Consider the following 14,530-nt stretch of genomic DNA (forward strand, 5'->3'; position numbering starts at 1 on the left):
CTTTTTTGGTAGACATATATTTGGGACTCATATTGAACTTATGATTAAGTGAAACCCCTTTTTAACAAGTTACTAAACTTCATGTTCCCTTCCTTTGAAACTCCTTAGAGTTGCCGTGAAAGTTAATTTACACCTACGAATTATCTGGGCTCTTCTCTGTGACTTACTGGCTACGTGACCTTAGCCAAGATACCGAATTTCTTTGACCTCATTTATCTGTGAAATGGGGATAATACCTCCATTTTCACAGTGTTGTTGGGGGTTTAATTAGATGGCATTCCCAATGGAAATAGGTCTTATGCAAACAGTCTTCTGTCATGGGTGCTTTGTTGCTGGCCTTACTTAACTCTGTCAGATATTGACTATTTGTTAAATAGAATCCACCCAGTTCAGATCTCTTTATGTGTTGGATTGATAGGAACTATTTGCATATGAAACCTGCAGAAGAGAATAAAGAATAGTAGAAGAATCATTACATGTGCCATCCACCTAACTTAATTGGACTTTAACATTTTGCTGTATTTCAGATTTTTTTAAAAAGAAGTAAAACAATGTGGAATTGAACCCTCCGTGTACCATTCTCTCACTTTACCTTCCTACCCATTCCCTCGTGGTAAAACAGTATCCTGAATATATTTGTTTCCTCAAATAATATAACTATTTTGCATGTTTTAAAAATTTAGATATGTAATATACTGTAATATGCTCTTGCGATGTGCTTATTTTTCCTCAACATTTTTCTACTGTGTGGCTCCACCATAATTTATTTACCCATTTGTCTTTGGGTCGTTGTTAGGTAGTTTACAGTTTTTTTTAATTAGACAGTTGTACAGTCCTGAACATGTTTATCGTGAACATGTGTGAATTTCTGTAGAGGGTGCATGCGTGTGTGTGTGTGTGTGTGTGTGTGTGTGTGTGTGTGTTTAGGATTGGACTCACTAGTTGAGGAGTATATGCCTCTTCAGTTTTGAAGAATAATTTGACGTTACTTAATGAGGTACACCAATTTAGACGTTACTGCCAGAGTGTGAGAGATTTACTTCCTCTACATTTCCTCCACCAAGTTTTAGCATTATCTAAAGTAATGAATTCATCAGGTTGTAGATGGTGAGCAGTTATTAGGTTCAGCAGTTTGTCTGTCCAACTTTCGAAGCCCTTGGCATGTGTCAGGAAACATTTATACTATCAACTGAACAGGCTCCTGGAACTGTGTGGCTCCAGATTTCTGACTAACTTATTCCGGTGTAACCCATAATTCATTCAACACATTTAGTTGAAAAATAGCAACTTTGAACTTCTTAGCAATGACACAATCCTATAAGTGCTGGTAATAGTCTTTATTAGGTGTATTTGATTACACTTCTTTATGGAGCAAGTAAAGTAAGATTCTAGTCTCTAGCAATTGTGACTTAAAATAAATATTAACCCATTAATAAAATTGGTACAGGATATATACTAGGGCAATAAAATGTAAACATAAATAGAAAGTCAAGTTTTTATAGTTTAAGATTTTGACATTGAAAGACATTTGTGATCATTTATATAAAGGGAATATGGTGAAGTGTAGTGTAACGAGTGAATCTGTAGCACTGGTAGTTATATTCTGATTTGCACTGATAGCTCAGGGACAAAGATGGTACACGTTTATTGGATTAAGAAGCAAATGTGTGAGCCAGAAATAAAGGTGCTTATCACAGCTTGACCCTTGCTCGAACTCCAGGCATCAGAGTAAGTTATAGCTGTTAAATCTAGTTTAGCATTAAGAAAGAACTTATCTCTAATTAAAAAAAAAAATAGTATTAAAAACATATTTCTTCTGAAGTTCCCAAATTATTAAATGTGCATTTAGGAATCATTTATTTGGGGGACGTTTACTTTGGCACCCATGTTAAATGTATTTCTCCTTTGGTATTTTAAGAGATTAAGGGTAATTCATGATATATTACTTGGTTGAAAGCTATCTTGCTGTCTCGCTTGCTTGTTTTTGTCCCCCATTTTCGGAAAGGAAAATAGAATATTGTGGAAAGTAGAGAAAAATATTAAGAAGTAGAAGGGAGGAAAAACTTAGAGCAAGTAGCTATATATAGTCCTGTGCCTAGACAAAAGCTATTAATATTTTGGTGGATTTCTGAAAATGACAATATGAATTTATAATTTTATTCAGAATTTTGGGTGTTTTTTCCAAAGCAAAGAACTGTTCTTTAATTTTTTGGATCAGGAGTTAAAAACAAACAAACAAAAAGAAACAATCAGGAAACTTCAGTGAAAGGAAGGTATTCTTAGTCTGTCATGGAGGGACAGCCATAGCAGCTCAGCCAGCGGCAGGCCGGCAGGCAGCTCGGAGCCGCCGGAGTCTGACCTCCTCCGTGCAGGCTGCCCGGTGGTAAACGGGCTGAACCTTGCTCCGCAGGCTGTAAAGGCACAAGTGACACGGACCCTGCCCTACAAAATACATTTTTTCTCTTTATGAATATGAATAGGTTTTCCCCCTTCTTAAAAAAAAAGTTTATTTATTTTTGAAAGAGAGAGAGAGAGAGAAGGAACAGGGAGAGGCAGAGAGGGAGAGAGGGAATCCCAAGCAGGCTCTGCGCAGTCAGCATGGAGCCTCACGTGGGGTTCGAACTACGGAACCGTGAGGTAGTGACCTGAGCCCAGATCAAGAGTTGGTTGCTTAACTGACTGAACCACCTAGGTGCCCCGGTTTTTCCCTTTTTTAAGAAGACAAAAGTTAACTAAGCTGTAAATGCAAATAATTATGTCATTGTTGTTAACTGAGGCAAACTACAGCCACCCTTCTGACATTGTTATTAATAGTTATATTAGTAGAGCTTACCTTTAAAAAAAAAACAAAAAAACTTACCTAACCCCTTTTAATTCTCAGTCTGGTATCTGACCTTTTAGTTTCTTCTCCCATCTGTTAGTGTCATCTTTCTGCCTTTCTGTTACTCCCTCTGTTTTACCTATTGCTATAAAACTGCCTTTAACCTTTTCCGCAATGTACTCTCCTCTCTGTCTAGCTTTTTTTCATTTGTAATGTGTCTCTAGTATATTAATATACCAGAGTTTTTTCCTATGCACACCCCTCAACCACATATACCCACCATTGTTTTGGTCTACACATTGTTGTGTTTTGTTTGTTTTGTTTTTTATGTTTATTTTTGAGAGAGAGACAGACAGACACACACACACAGAAGCTGAAGCAAGTTCCAGGCTCTGAGCTGTCAGCACAGAGCCCGATGTGGGGTTCGAACTCATGAACTGTGACATCATGACCTGAGCCAAAGTCAGACGTTTAACCGACTGAGTTACCCAGACATCCTTACACAGTGTTTTAATATCTGTTGAATTTGAGTGCTTTAAGGATAGCATATATTCTGTTCAGTAAGATATAGCCCCCACTTCTTCCTATTGGCTTAAATTCACCCCATTTACACATTTTTGTTAACTTAGGTGATTGTAGGGATTTGAATTTGCACGTTTTATACTATACTATACTTTCTGTGAAAGTGCAGGAATAGATCCATACACACATGTTAAACTGATTTTTGGCAAAGTTACCAAAGCATTTCAGTGGCAAAAGGGCAGTCTTCAACAAATGGTGCTGGACCAATTGGATATCTACATGCGAAAAAACTGGACTTCAGGGGCGCCTGGGTGGTGCAGTCGGTTAAGCGTCCGACTTCAGCCAGGTCACGATCTCGCGGTCCGTGAGTTCGAGCCCCGCGTCAGGCTCTGGGCTGATGGCTCGGAGCCTGGAGCCTGTTTCCGATTCTGTGTCTCCCTCTCTCTCTGCCCCTCCCCCGTTCATGCTCTGTCTCTCTCTGTCCCAAAAATAAATAAAAAACGTTGAAAAAAAAATTTAAAAAAAAAAAAAAAAACTGGACTTCAATCCATATTTTGTTCTACAGTAAAAGCAAAAGTAACTCCAAATGGAGTTAACTAAATACTCCAAATGGAGTATAAATATAAAACTTAAAACTTTGACACTTGTAGACAAAAGAATAGTATAAAACCTCTGTGACCATTGGTTAGGAAAAGATTACTTACATTCAGTACAAAAGGCATGATCTGTAAAAGAAAAAATTGATAAATTGAGTGTCATCAAAATTAAGAACTTCTGACCTTGAAAAGACACTATTAAGAGTGGGGGGGTGGGGGTGGGGGGTGGGGAAACCAGCCATCAGAGAAATGTAAACCAGAGCACAAAGAGATACCATTTCGTATCCACTATGATCGCTAGAATAAAAAAAAAAAAAAAAAGTCAGATAATAACAAGTGTTTATTTGAATGTGGAGAAATCAGAATCTTCAAACACTGCTGGTGGAAATATAAAATGGTGCAGTTTGGAAAACAGTCTGGCAGTTTAAGATATCCTGCTGAACTTCAAGTGTTAGCTCAGATCTCACCTTGAGTAAAGGAGGTCTACACATAGCTTCCTATTTAGTGTCCCTTCCTTTTCACTCACAATCCCTTTCCCTGCTCTTTTTTTACCCTCTAATACATATCACCTTATAAATATCACGGCATAATTTACTTGTTTTATTGTGTTTATTGTTTGCCTCTTCCCATTGGCACGTAAACTCTGTGAGGCCAGGATAGAACAGTGCCTGGCTTAGTGGCCTGTCATTAAATGTCTGTTGAATGAATGAATGAAAGCTGGCACTGGCTCCACATCTCATGCTCTGAGTCACTGTGATATGCAGCCTCTCTAACTATTATTGAGTTTTCATAATGACTTAATTTTTATAATGATTTAGTAACTATGTAATACTTTATCTAGCTATACTGTAATTTATCAAACTATTTCTTGTGATGTAGTTTATTTCTGAAGGATAGGGTCATTCATTTAACAAACATTTAGAAGCCTTTAGAATTAGGCTTTGTGTGCCAGCCTCATAAAGATGAAGAAAATATGGACCTTGTTCTCAAGGAACTGTCAGACTACAGTGGCAGTAGATATAGCAGCAGTTATTATAATGATATGTGATAAGGGCACCCATTAGAGGCATTTGGAAGGTACAAAGAGAATACACCAGACGTGCCCAACTCTGAGAGCTAGAGGTTGGGTCCTGATTCGGGGGTGGGGTAGAATTGGGAGGAGGAAGGACAACTGAACAAAAGGATGCAGTAACCAAAATGTACATTGAGGGACAGTTTCAGTCAGAAGTTAATATAGAGGGGGAAGAGGACTCAAGGTTGTCAAGGATGAAAAGGGTAAAGTACAACTTTAATCATTAGCAATGTCATATCTTCTAGTAATTTGTAGCGTAACACATCGTTGTGATCTGAGGAAGATTCTTACTTTCAGAAGTCTGCAAGTGGTAATACATTTGGTTTGTGTTTATCTTAAAATATGTATTACTCCTTACCCTTAGGAGAGGATAGGATCGAGTTCTTAGAATTCCTTTAAACTGCAAACAATGGGTATTATAAACTAATAATTGTAGAAGTGAACACTTTTTGAGTATTTATTATATACTAGGCACTGTTCTAAACATTTTACATGTGTTAATTAAGAATAATATATTTTACCTTTAGTTATATGTACGGTCATGATTATCTGTAGGTGGATTATTTATATTTGGGTTATCCATTCATTTCAAAAGATCTCTTCGTTGACTGTGTCCTTCTACCTTCCCCTCAATATCATTCTCCTGTAACAATCATGTTTTTATTACACCTAATCAGCCCCCCCATCATCATTTATACCTGTATTTTAAAGCTGATAGATTGTTTTTGTCTTTCTACCACACGTGTTGACATTTAATGGGAAAGCAGATGTCATGTTAAGCCTCAGACAAGTATATAGACTCATTTTCCTCATTCTTAGAATTTTCCTAACTTCTTAATATTTTATTTATCTATTCAAGGTTTTTCTCTAATTGAGGTGTATTAATTTACACAGGTACCAGTGGAAGCCATTTTTCCCAGTCCTATTTGTTATCAGACTCCCTCTGCCTATAAATCAGGGATATAATTCTTAGAAACCTAGGATTAGAGGAAGGAGAAAGGTTATGAAACAGAATCCACTTATGGGAGCTGATTTCAGACAAAGCTTTTGATGGACTTTGCACAAAAATATCTAAATCAACATGATGATTTTTTAATTTCACTTTGTTATGTTGCCTGAAATTCTGTCTATTAAGCATTCATTTAGATAGACAAATACCTGCTTCTAAGATACCTCTGGTTAGGTTAAGAGTTTATAACCTGTTCTAGTCAGATTGCCTCTGCACTCCTAGTGTAGTTGTGATTAGAAGGGAGAAATGTAATATTGGAGATCAGGGTATTATGGTAAGATGGGGCAGCCAGAGTACGGCTAGAGTAGGGTTCTACAGTGTAGGGGAATTTAAGGTTACCAAAATTAGGGAAGAGGGTCATGGAGAAGACTGTGCAGAAATGTGGAATTTGTAAAAGGCAAATTGATTTAGTAAAAAATTACTAGAGATGACACTTTAGGGGAAACAAAGGACATTTTTTTCTTTAAGGCTGTCTTGTTCTGATGACCTCCTGCTCACATGCGTCCAACTTAGGTTGATTCTTCAATGTAGTCTCATTTTCCATATTTGGGAAACTAGTATGGGGGTGAAGATTAAGTTGAATTTGGGAAAGATACAAGCAAATAAAATGTAACTCCACTATAGTTAATGTTGTAGTGCAGTTTTGCAAAATAAGCTTTTGTGGATTAGCCTGCCGATTGGACCATAATTTGTGACATTTCTTTTATAGGAATATGCATATAAAATATTAAATGACTAACATATAGTTAAAATAAGGGCTACAATTCGTTTTAGAGAACAAAGCCCTCATTTTAAGGGTAAGGATTAGGAGAAAAGAATCTGAGATTTGTAAGGGACCTTTTTTTAAATTTGGGGTATAATTGACATATTGATATATTAATTTCAGGTGTACAGTGTAATGATTTGATGTTTGTATACCCTGTGAAATGATCAAAGAAGTCCAGTTACCATTTGTCACCATACAGAATTACAAACTTTTTTTTCTTCTAGTGATGAGAACTTTTAGGATTTACTGTCTTGACAGCTTTCAGATATGCACTACAGTAATATTAACTGTAGTTACCATGCTGCTGCATATTACACCCTTTGATTTATTTATTTTATAGTTGGAAGTTTGTATCTTTTAACCCCCTGGAACCTTTGGTTTTTTTAGTCCATCTCTCTTCTGTTTGATTATCTTTAGTAATAATGATTGTGGGGTTGGCTTCTTTCCATTGTCTACTTATTTGTCCTAGTTACATTCTCTGAAGTCATATAGAACACATCTCTGTCCATTTTGGTAGGTCGAGGGTTCAGATATTTGATGACTGCTTTGATGTCTCTATATGATGATAGCTAGTCTGTCTTCCCATATGCTTCTCTTTTTCAGGCTGATTTCCATAGCCTAATTGTTCTTGTATGCCATTGTTTTCAAACTTGGAAATCCTTCTAGATAGTCTCTAACTTTAAGTCCTTGAAATCATGGTATTCAAAAACCTCATCTCATGGTTTAAATGTGATTCTAATCAGCTGAGATCAGAATGGGTCTATTTTATCAATGTGCTCAAGATAGTCCAAGTTTCCAATTAGGTTTTTTTTTTCTTTTTTTAAATGACCATATATGCTTCATTTTGTTCCCATTAACTACTTTGGTCACGTAAGCCTGTAGATGAATTTATTTATGTATTTACCTATTTATTTTCATAATTGGCTATTAAGCCAGATCTTTCTGTTTTCATTTTAACTTAAGAGAAGAGAATGATGTAGCGAATCAGGCTATGGACATTAGGGGCAAAAAGATTTGGGTTTTCCCATGTAGTAGTAAAGTGTCCTTGGATTATTGACTTAGCTTTTTTTTTTTTTTTTAAATGAGGACAACGATGCCTCATTACTAGGATTGTTACGAGAATTACATGAAATATCTATTGAAAGGACTTTAATATGCTTTATTCTAGTGCTTCATTTACTGTTACTTTTTAAAATTTTTTTTAAGTGGGCTTTTTGCCCAGCTCTGAGTGAAGTGTGGGGCCTGAACTCACGACCCTGAGATCAAGACCTGAGCAGAGATCAAGAATTGGACACTTTACTGACTGAGCCACCCAGTTGCCCCTATTTACTATTAACTTTAAATTTTTTTTTAAAATAAACATTTAATAGATGCAAAAGAGTTTATAAAAATATGTAGCCAATAAAGAATACTACACAGCAGACATTTATGTATCACCCTTAATTTAGATCTAGTTTGTTTTTAACCTAGTGTTCTATCCTTTAGATCATTTACCATTTTTAATTTTCATTTATTGCATTGTCTAGGCTACTCAGCTTTATGTTGTCAACAGATCTGATGAGCAAAATTTTTTTGAATTATTGGAGCAAGTCATTGAAAAAAATATTTAACAAGGAGGCCTGAGGCTGAGCAGGGGCCAGCCGCCGCAGGGCTGTTCCTTGGTGGGTATTGAGTATGGTTAGTTAGCATTGTGTAGGATCAAGGTTTATGGACAGCTACTCTGCCTGGAAGTATCCTTACCCACTTCTTTCTGCCATTTTTTTCTCTAGAAGGATATTTGAGAGATCAGTACAACATTTATGTATTCTCTTTAGTATTGTCCTGATTTATCCACCTAATTTTTTTTTGATGGTTATGCTGTGAAAACTGCTAATTTTATGAAAAGATCAGCCATAATTAGCATAATGACATAACTTAAGCTCTTAGATAATTCAGCTAGTGGTAAAATATACACATTTTTTTTGTTTTAGCATATTGTAGATTTAAAAAAATCAGTTTTGAATTTCTCAGATTATTTAAGTTCTTAACATAACCCCCCCCCATGAATTAAGAGATGTTCTACTACTTATCACAAATAGCATTGTATTAATTTCTCACTAAAAATTGCAAAGTACATCAGAGTTGCTACCAAAGATTTCCACTTTAAGAATTAACAATAGCTTATTTTTCTGGTGCCACAATTTTGAAAGTCTTTTACTGGTCAGCGGAATATCTGAAGAAGTGTTGGACAGAAGATGTGCAATACAGTTTTGATTTAAGCAAAAAAACCCCTATGTTTGTTTACCATTAAAAGTTAGAGATGGACCATTGTGTTAATAATTACATTCACTTTGTCATTTATTTATGTTACGACATTTTAGTGAGTAAATTTTTATTATGATTAACACTGTGGAATTTCTAGCTAATTTATTTTGGGAAATAAAGACACATCTGTTTCTTATACTTCACTTTTGTAATAGTATGGCCCTGGGCCTATGTTTCAGATTTTAGCTTTTGTTCTCTCAGGGGGCTTATTGATTGTTTATTCCTCCTGAGGCCCAATTTTCTTAATCTAGCCTTTGTTGTCACATAGTTATTTCCCACTAATTTATCATCCATATACCGATTAGACATACTAACATGTAGTGGCATTGCAGTCACTGTCTCAAGCTAGGTTATTTTGTATTTTTCTTTTACTTCCTTTAAAATGGCAAAGTCCTGGGGAGTCTGAGTGGCTCAGTCAGTTGAGTGTCTGACTTCAGCTCAGTTCATGACCTCATGGTTCACAAAGTCAAGCCCCACGTCAGGCTCTGAGCTGACAGCTCAGAGCCTGGAGCCTGGTTTGGATTCTGTGTCTCCCTCTCTCTCTGCCCCTCCCCTACTCATACTCACTCTCTCTCTCTCTCAAAAATAAATAAAATATTAAAAAAAATTTAACTGGCAAAGTCCAGAGTTCACACGTATTCAGACTTGGATGTGTAGTACCTTTGCAAATCTCATCAGTGCTGGTAGGGAGAGGAGGAACTGAGAAACATCTTGAGGTTGAAACGTAAGGTAAAGAAAATGTACTTATGAATATTTTAGATAGAAGATATCTCTTAAAAGAGGTTGATTGCTGTGGAGCCAGAGTCTTATGGGGATTTCTTATAATATCAGATTTCTTTGTAGCCTCACTTCAGCAGTATTAAAGCCTCATAATAAAAAATGATCTTATGGCTTCTTGAGTGTTATCGAATAGCAATGATGGACTGCTCAATTGAAAACTATGCTAACTTTTTGTTTGTAGGATGGGGGAAGGGAACAACCCATTATCACAAGCAAACCAACAAAAACCCCTTTCTTTCCTTGTAGACCTACAACTATGCAGGTTTGGGAAATTTACCTTACTTTTTTTTTTTTTTTTCATTTTTATTTATTTTTTCATTTGAGAGAGAAAATGTGCACAAATGGGGGAGAGGGGCAGAGGGAGAGAGAGAATCTTAAGCAGGCTCCACACTCAGCACGGAGCCTGATGTGGGGCTCAATCCCACAATCTTGTTTGTGATCATCATGACTTGAGCCAAAATCAAGAGTCGGGTGCTCAACCAACTGAGCCACCCAGGTGCCCCTACCTTACTTCCAGTGTTAAGAGATGACCTTTTATGTTTGTTTGTTTGTTTGCTTGCTTGCTTGCTTTTCAGGATGTCTGATAAAATTACCGAATAGATCCACAAAAAGGACAAATCTTCTATCTGTGTTTGGTACTTGGTCACCTGTAAAATCAAATCTATGGCCTGAACGAATGCTTTTCACCTTTCCTTCCCCAGTTTGAGCACTAGTAGCCACCACCAAGAGAAGTTTTATTCTAAGGCAAACCATGGCCAAATTTAGGTGATGGTGCAGTTTGGGAGAACTATCATTTTCAAGCAGTGTTTAGCTGTTAAGGTGGTATTATCCGTCCCACACCTCACGTGACATGAACAGTAATAGGACAAGTCAATAAAGTTGAATGATCTTTGTAATGGGAATTGGAAGATCTGGGTTCGAATCCCTATTCTGTTAGAGGTTCTGAGCTTGAGCAGATCAGTTTCCCTCTCTCTGGGATGTGGTTCTTTTAATCTGTAACTTGAAGGCTTGCATGTGCTGATCTCTTAAAATCTTTTCTGATTTAAAACGATAAATTAATTATTGTATTTTTCTCACTATTTCTAAATGTCTGTGTATACGTTTCCCCTTTTTTCTAGGAGGAAAAGTTAAATGACTTTCTGAGACCAGTTTGTATGATTGTGAAACTGCCCATTCCTGATTCTTCCAGTTTTGTTGTTTATTCATTTATTTAGCAAACATTTATTAGGCATGTGCAGAATTTCAGGTTCTTTTAAGTTCTGGGAAGATCAAGAAGACATAGAACTCTGTCCTCAAGTAGTTTTAGTCTAGTAGGTGAAGAAAAACTCTTAACACAGTGTGATTAAAACAAGGGGAGGTGTAACATGGCAACGTGGTGACACAGAGAGGAAGTGAATCTTTTTTGGCCAGTCAAGTAACGGTTTGCAGAGCAGGGGACCCCTGACTAGAGTTTTAGGATGGAAAAAACCTTTTTGCCCCTCAGTAAAATCGGAGATTCTTAACGTAAAGAAGCAATTAGGAAATATAGATATCGAAACTCAGGAAAACAACCACTCTTAATACCTTGATATGCATTTCTTCCCACTCTTTTGAATCTGGATTTTGAAGGATACCTAGAAGACTAAACAGAGCTGGAGGAGGAAGCATTAAAGAGCAAATTTCGGTCAAGCAAAAGGTCAGTTTCCAAGGGAGAACTGCATGTAGGAGCCTGGGTCTATGAGATGGTGAAGCACCATCGGTAGCTGGCTGTACTCGTATGTGGAAGACCAGGCACTGAGGCACCTTGTCTGTTCTTCCTCCACTCTTCTTGAAAACAATATGAGTATTGCTTCCTGAATGAAGTATCAACAGAAGCCAACAGAATGTAGCAGAATCCCAAATATAAGGCTAAGAATTGCCAAATGTTTCAGGAAAGCCAACACCATGCAAGAGAATCAACAGAGAGCTCAGAGTCAAGTAAAAAATTACTAGAACAGATGTATAAAATGAGGTTAGCCAATAAATTTAGAGAGATAAGGAATTTATTATATTCTTAACAACAAGTGATTATAAAATGAGGGTGGGCATTTATTAGGAAGAGTCAATTAGAGATCCGGGGAATGAAAAATGTGGTTGTTGAAATGGAACAACCTACTTGGTGCCAGTGGAGGATGGATTAGAACACTACATGATGGTAGCAGAGAGAACTGGCCTTTTCTGGTGATCCAGTGATCCAGTGAGATCCTGAACTAAGATAGTAGCAGTAGGGATAGAGCTGAGGAAACAAATAAAAGAGATGTTAAAAAATATAGAATTAATAAGACCACTTGGGTGTGAGAATGAGAGAGAAGAAGGCATCTGAATTATTTATAGGTTTCTTAATTAGGTTAAGTGGAGAGATAATGTTTCCTGAAACCACACTAGCAAATTCAAGAGTAAAAGCAGTTTTGGGGCGCGGGGGGTGGGGGGGGGTGGGGGAGGTGGGTAGGGTTGAGATTGAGATGCCTGTGAGACAAACAGGTGGAGAGGTGTTTTCTGTTAGACTAGTGGATATGTGGATTCAGAACTCAAATGTTTGGGCTTGGGTCAATTTTGGAAGTCCTGTATAGGTGATAGTGGTGTTGGGTCTCATGCTCATAGGTGAGTTTGCTCAGGAGGAATATAGATTTTGAGACAGAATGACTACTTCCATTTGAGAGCTATGTGGAAAAAGAGGAACCAGCATGGGCAAGGAAGGGTTGGAAGAATAAGAGATATAGCAAGAATAACGTCCTGGAAACCAGAGAAGTAAGGGAGTGGTCAACAATGTCAGATCACCAAAGAGTAAATAAGGGCTGAGTGGTGATTTGCTAATTCAGTGGAGGCAGGGAACAGCTTGAGTAGAGTGGTGGGGCTAAAACCAGATTGCAGTGAGTTAAAGAATACGTGGAAGGTAAGATGGTAGAGGGTGTGAAGCTGGATTCTGCAGACATAGGTTTTGTAGAGGAGCGAGATCTGTAGAAGCTGGGCTATGGAGGGGGTGCAGGGTTGGGGGAAAGGATATTGTTCTGTTAGTCCTTTTTTCTTCTCTAGCTTCTCTTCTCTGCTAGTTTCTTTTTTTTTTTTTTTTTTTTAAATTTTTTTTTAACATTTATTTATTTTTGAGACAGAGAGAGACAGAGCATGAACGGGGGAGGGTCACAGAGAGAGGGAGACACAGAATCTGAAACAGGCTCCAGGCTCTGAGCTGTCAGCACAGAGCACGACGCGGGGCTCGAACCCACGGACCGTGAGATCATGACCTGAGCCGAAGTCGGACGCTTAACTGACCGAGCCACCCAGGCGCCCCTCTCTGCTAGTTTCTTACAAACCTTGTCAGGGGGTTTGTTTCATTCTTTCCTTTTACCTCCTCGCATTTCACTCTTAAACTTTTCTCCCAACTCGACGTTTTTGTAGCACTTGTTGCCTCTTTTCTTTGGAAAGATTTATATGCTATCATACCTTTTTGTTCATTTATTTGTATGCTCTATCTCCTCAGCTACTTGATACCACAAGTCTCTCAAGGTCTTTTTGTGTTTTTAACTTGACCACAGTGTCACAATAAGATGTTCAATTAAGAGTCATTGAAAATCAATGGCACAAATACATTTAGTTCCAAAATCCTATTTTGGAATAGTTCTAACAAAAAAACACAACCAAGTGCATTTTACACAGTTAGAAGTTTTAGGAAAATTTGGGCAACCTTAATATACATTAATTGAAGTACTATGTTCTGATGACAGTAAGAATTAATTTTCCTGCTCTGGTGAAAATACATGTACATCTCTTGTTTGGCTTTATATCGCGAAAGATGTTGGCAAACTAGGATCTTGTTCAGGAGAGACAGAAAAATGATGGTGTCGAGAGGCCTGGTTGCCTCTTTCATTCTTAGTAATATTACTGCTATGTTATGGACACCTCATTAAGCCCCACTATAAAATTAAACATTTCCCAGCAGTTGTAAGTGGAAGTCTTAGGGAAGGACTTCTAGGAAAGCTCTTTAAAAGAGATGGACTCATCGGGGAGCCTCAGAAGAAGCTCTCACCCCTTCCTCCTTTATTCTCCTTGGGACGTGGATGTGATTTCTGGAGGCGCCGCGATCATTTTTTGACCATGGGATGACTTTGAGCATAGCTGTCATGGGGTATAGGGCTGGCAGAGCGAAATGATAGGACAAGTGGAAGTCTATAGTGAGTTCAGAGCTGTCAGTCCATCCTCACGTACCTACCTCCAGAGGCCTTATGTGAGGAAAAATAAACCTCCCTTTTCTGTCAACCACAGGTGTTTATTTGTTCATGTGCAACTGAACCTGATCCGAACTGACAAAGAGAGAGCTAGTCCACTGACTGGATTGAGGCTATTATTGAGGCCAGCGTTAGCAATCAGAGAAGAGGTTGTGGCCCCAGCTGGTTTGGGGTTTCCAAAGTTGGCATTAAGGGAAGATTTTCTGAAAAAGATTTTAACACTGATCCAAATAATCCTTAAAAATTTTTTTTGATGTTTATTCATTTTTGAGAGACAGGGAGACAGAGCGTGAGTGGGGGAAGGGGCAGAGAGAGAGGGAGACACAGAATCCGAAGCCGGCTCCAGGCTCCAGGCTCTGAGCTGTCAGCACAGAGCCCGACGTGGGGCTCGAACCCATGGATGGCGAGATCATGACCTG

General features: G+C 37.9%; 1 protein-coding gene across 8 annotated transcripts in view; it reads left to right on the plus strand.

Annotated features, from left to right (window-relative positions):
* Positions 1 to 14,530, plus strand: part of NCOA1 (nuclear receptor coactivator 1) — a 247,378-nt gene that overhangs the window by 23,202 nt on the left and 209,646 nt on the right. For 3 of the 8 annotated variants that reach the window (XM_058682685.1, XM_058682693.1, XM_058682694.1), the window contains exon 1: positions 322 to 613. The exons of 3 other annotated variants lie outside the window; for them this stretch is intronic. The gene's annotated coding sequence lies outside the window, so the exon portion shown is untranslated. Of the gene's footprint in view, positions 1 to 320; positions 614 to 14,530 lie in introns of those variants that run through there. 2 more of the 8 variants (XM_058682691.1, XM_058682690.1) reach the window with 1 other exon arrangement.

The sequence above is a fragment of the Neofelis nebulosa genome, chromosome 9 (assembly GCF_028018385.1).
Source record: "Neofelis nebulosa isolate mNeoNeb1 chromosome 9, mNeoNeb1.pri, whole genome shotgun sequence".
NCBI classification, from domain to species: domain Eukaryota; kingdom Metazoa; phylum Chordata; class Mammalia; order Carnivora; family Felidae; genus Neofelis; species Neofelis nebulosa.